Source organism: Salarias fasciatus, chromosome 4, assembly GCF_902148845.1.
Source record: "Salarias fasciatus chromosome 4, fSalaFa1.1, whole genome shotgun sequence".
In the NCBI taxonomy this organism is placed as follows: Eukaryota; Metazoa; Chordata; class Actinopteri; order Blenniiformes; family Blenniidae; genus Salarias; species Salarias fasciatus.
In genome coordinates, this window is record NC_043748.1 from 24,914,987 (window position 1) to 24,919,937 (window position 4,951).

General features: G+C 44.7%; 1 pseudogene; it reads right to left on the reverse strand.

Moving 5' to 3' along the window:
• Positions 1-773: 773 nt before the first annotated feature.
• On the reverse strand, positions 774-2,931 carry LOC115387414 (ATP-sensitive inward rectifier potassium channel 15-like; annotated as a pseudogene).
• Positions 2,932-4,951: the final 2,020 nt, after the last annotated feature.

Below are 4,951 nucleotides of genomic sequence, written 5' to 3' on the forward strand. Positions count from 1 at the left end.
TTTCACGTTTAATGATAGGATGATCAACATTCTGAAACAGGTATCAACTGAAATGACTGGATCAGACTGTAACTGGGTTTTTATTTCAAGGTAGAAAAAAACACAAATGCAGAGATTTAAATTGAAGATGTGAACTCTGGTGGATTAGCTTAAACTTTTCTAAATCTCACACATTTTTGTGTCATGGGTGCAGGGTGGAAGGACCCAGGCGCAGGCAGCAGGCACGGTTGGAAAGGGTCTTTTATTCCGAAAACTCAGGAGGTCAGGAACTCAGGAAAAGGCTAACAGAGCTGAGGTGCAGGCAGGGACACGGACGCAGGAAGACAGACGCACAAGGAGCCGACAAGACGCACCAGGAGAGCAGGACTTAAATAGGGGGGCAGGACAGGTGGAGCACATTAGGGAGATAACGAGACAGACCAGACAGGAGCAGGCAGGTGACCAGGCAGGAGAACATGAGGGCAGACCAACACAAAACAGGACCCGAGCGCCCCCACATGGGTGCAGGGGCACAGGGCGTGACATTTTGTGGTAAAGGTGTGTACATTTTTGTGGTTTTTGCAATGATTAAAGTTGCTGAACACATTAAATACATTCCCTTTCACATCTATGTCTTCTTCTGCAGAGAAACGTCCAACGGGATGCTATTCTGTGAACTCCACTGACGCTGTTTTGTAGTTTTAGATCACTTTATCTTATATATCCCTTTCAACTACAAATCACATTTCACTGGTCAAGCTGCTACGAATTTCTCCTGTATTTTACGTTTTCTATTCAGTCTCTTTGCTACCTAAAAAAACATTTCATTGCCTTCCTGATAAACAGTTTACTCCTTCTTGTAGTCCTCCAGTTTCAGCTTCTCCGTGTTGTTGCTGACGATCGCCGGGTCGTTGCTCGCCTGCACTTTGTCGAAGAACTTGAAGTCGGCCACGTAGCGGCCGCTGGGCGTGCTGAACAGCACCGGCTTGAACTCGTAGCCTCACAGGATCTCCTGCGGGACGTAGGAGGTGCAGCTCTGACACGTGGCCGCCGTGGACTCCATGGTGGCGTTGAGGGTGACGAGCAGCTCGAAGTCGCGGGTGAGCAGGTTCTCCGCCGTCAGGCCGGACAGGGGTCTGCGCTCGTCCAGGACGTGGTAGAAGGTGAGGGGCAGGATGAGGAACGGGCTCTCGCCGCTGGAGTCCATGTGGAAGTCCACCGAGCTCTCCTCCTCCGTCACGTTGGACTGGAACAGCTTCCCCGTCAGCTGGCACTGGATGAGCAGGCTCTAACTCATGTTGGCCACCCTCAGCATCAGGCACAGCTGGCCCCGGCGCCGGCACACCACCGCCGACTGGCTGAACTTGATGGCCTCCGCCCGCTTCTTGGGCCGCGCCAGCCTGGCCAGGAAGGCGCCGGTGACGAAGATCTCGGCCAGGCCGGTGATGACGAGCTGGGCCACCGGGGTGAAGACGGCCAGCGGGCACTCCTCGGAGATGCAGTGGAAACCGTAGCCGATGGCAGTCTGAGACTCCAGCGAGAAGAGGAAGGCCCCCGTCAGCGTCTCCACGTTCAGAACGCAGGGCGTGTGGTTGGAGCTCAGGCCCGGCTCGAAGTCGCCGTTCCCCATGCCGATGAAGTAGAAGATGACCCCGAAGATGAACCAGGTCATGATGAAGGTGGAGGCGAACAGGGTGAGCTTGTAGCGCCACTTCATGTCCACCGCCGTGGTCCAGATGTCGTGCAGGTACAGCTTCACCATGCCCTCCACGTTGTCGATGCGCACGTTGTTGTGGCCGTCCTTGTTGACGATCCTCCTCAGGACCGCCGACTTCCTGCCTGCCATGCTGCTCCCAGTCAGAGGAAGATGAATGAACGGAGGTTTGGCTTCGGCTTCAGCCACAGACGAGCTGACGGAGCAAGAAGAGGAGGAGGAGCGTTGGACCTTCGTTTGAATGATGCACACAAGCTTAAAATCTGAACAGGAATAGGTTTAGAATTCCTCACCAAGCTGTTGAATTTAATATGAAAGGCACGTCTCAGTTACAAAGCTACAAAGAAATATTGTTTCTATAAAATGCATTCATGTAAATGTGAAGGTCACCATTTGGACAGTGTTTCCGTCTTTTACACTGATCTCATGAGCTGGGTGTAGCAGAGACGATCTAATCGAGGGTCTTCGGGAGGAGGTTCCTCCACCCTCAAACAGCTTGACCAACTCCACACCTGCTCTGTCTCGTGCCAGATAATCATCAGTGGTTTTCAGATACTTTAATATTAGTGTTTATTATAACACTGAAGCAGTATTTTCTCCATTTGATTTGTTTCCACTAGCACTCACAGGGAATTCTGTTCTAAAATGTGTTTTTTAACAAAATGATCTTTTTTTGATCCTGATCATTAATCAGTAATTAAATAACAAGAAGTTCTGACAGGAAAAGACGTCCTCCAACCCTGAGAGTTGAATTTTCCACTGATAATCTGATTTCCCTTTTATCACACAGTAGTCTTTATTACTGTTATGTTGTGTGTTATTGTGTCAAAATTGCAAAATCAAGGAAGAACAAAGTGTATACTGACTGCAGCTCACCTTGAAACTAGGACTACCTTCAGATCTTCTGGAAATATGAAGAGTTGAATTAATTTGTATGAAAATACAGAATTAGTGGATTCAGTATTGCACAGAGCCGTCACGGCGTCCACATCCCGACAGGACAAAGCGACTCTTGACAAAGTTGAAAGTTAACCTGGCGGTGAACCATTGCAGGAGCGTTTCTAATAATGATGGATAAATCTGTGTGGCGTTCACCTCCTGCTGTGCTGCGCCTTCCAGCGGAGCTCAGATTTGGCCTCCTCTCGTCTCGGTGTGACAGTCGCCGTGTGAGCCGAGGCTGAAGCGGCTCCACAGCATCTAGTTCAGTGTCTTCTTCCTCCTGTTGTCCCGAGCTGTGAGCCCTGAACTTTGGCACGCTGCTGCTCGGGCCGGACGGGAGATGAGACACAAAGCCGGGCTGTAAACGCTGATCTGCATGTGGGTTGGCTTTTTGTTCTCTCCGCCTTCCTCCACCTGCGCACAGGTGGGAACTACAACCCCTGAACACAGCGGCGTGTCGTGGTTGTTGTTGCTTTATACACACACATCCAGGTTCACTGCTGCCTCCCGGCGAAAGGACTGAAGGACAAACCTGAGATATCGGCCGCTCTCTGTCTGTGTCACAGACACATGAAGTCCAGGATGAGCAGACATTCAATGAAACACGGAGAAACAACGTCAGAAAGCAGCAGGAACAGAAATCAGTTCACCTGAAGAAGAGAAGAAGGTGTTTGAGTTTCAACACAACTATAAAGAAATAAAAGGAGCTCAAGTATTGACCGGTCTGGGCGGTAAAGGGAGAAAGAAAGAGTCTGGGTTATTGTCATAGGAAGTTAACAGCAATTTAAATGGTTAAAGTGTGAATGGAGCTGAAAAACACAACAAGCGGTGAGTAGAAAATCAGTCTGAAACGAGTGTTTCTGTATTATTGTTACATGAAGAGGACGAATAAAGAGGATTCATTTGTTCTAATTAAGAAGAAAATGGTTACAAATTGAAAGTAAAAGTCTGAGCGATGAAAGAAGCTTAAAAAAATTCAATATATTGTATCATTAATCATTCTTGTATCATAAAAACTGGACAGTAATCATATGATACAAATAAATAGAAAACATTAACATTTTAGAGTTCAAGAAAAGAAGCCTACAAATGCCCAAGTATTACCTTTTAAACCTGAACGGGCTCCATGAACACCTCTCAGAATTCTGACTTTATTCCCACAATTCTTATTGAAGTTACTCCAACTGACTGGATTTTCTTGTTGCATCTTAGTCATTTTTTTTCACACATTTCTAAATAATTTTTCATCTTCTATGAGAGAAAATGACATTTCATCAACCAGATAAAATGTACTGATTTAAATTGAAAATCAAAAATTAAACCATGCTTAAATTCCAAACCTGTCTGATGTGGTCTGAATAATTACACACTGTAAAAATATATTTTATTTTTTTCCCATTTATACATTCGCTGTTTTGTGAAGACCAGTTCATTTTGTCTTTCTTATCTCTAATATTGTCCTTATCAATTTGAAGTAAAACTTATATAATTAAAATAAATGTATAATATATACGTATAATTAGTATTGAAAGCAGTTCAAGTGTTCATCAAAACATAAGAAGTGAGCAAACTTTAAGACGAAGAAATGAAAGAAATGACTGAGATTTTAACGATGAGAGGAGTTAAAGTGTTGAATGAAGCTTCAAAAAGGAGAAAATTATCTTCATAAAGAGAAAACAGAAAAGTGTAAAATTACGAAAAAATGAATGACTTCAACCCTCCTATTATGCTCATTTTTTAGGAACAGCAATGATGTTCCTGGGTCAGTTTGACCCAGGTGCATGTTTATCTGTCCAAAAGATGTCCAAAACCAAAGAAATCCTAAAAATCATTGTTAGCCTGTCATTATTAACTCAGTTACGAGCTATTCTATCAATATTTAGTGCAATGGTGTTCTTTGCCTCTCACAGGTAGTGGTTCAGTTAGGATAATTCACTCATTTTTTTTTTCTGAAAAAATACATATTCAAACATGTTTTTGTTTCACCACTTCACTGCTTTCCAAAGACCAACAAATAAAGCAATAATTTTAGATGACATTGAAACATAACATTTGAATTTTTCCCTGATTCTTCTCCGGGGCTCCTTCAGCTGGATTTCCAGTGTAAACCTGCATGTTCAGTGGCGTTTGCATCACATGCTGCCCAGTTTTTTTTATCCCATATTTAGCTGTTTTGGAAGACATGTATTGCCTAAATGGGCAGTGACCTCTGAATGCCTCCAGCCTTTCCTCCGCTGTGACATGAGGGTCTGGGTTATAGAGTTGTCTCTCCTGTCTACCAGCCCTTGTCTTTGGATTATTAAATCGGATTACTCTGGA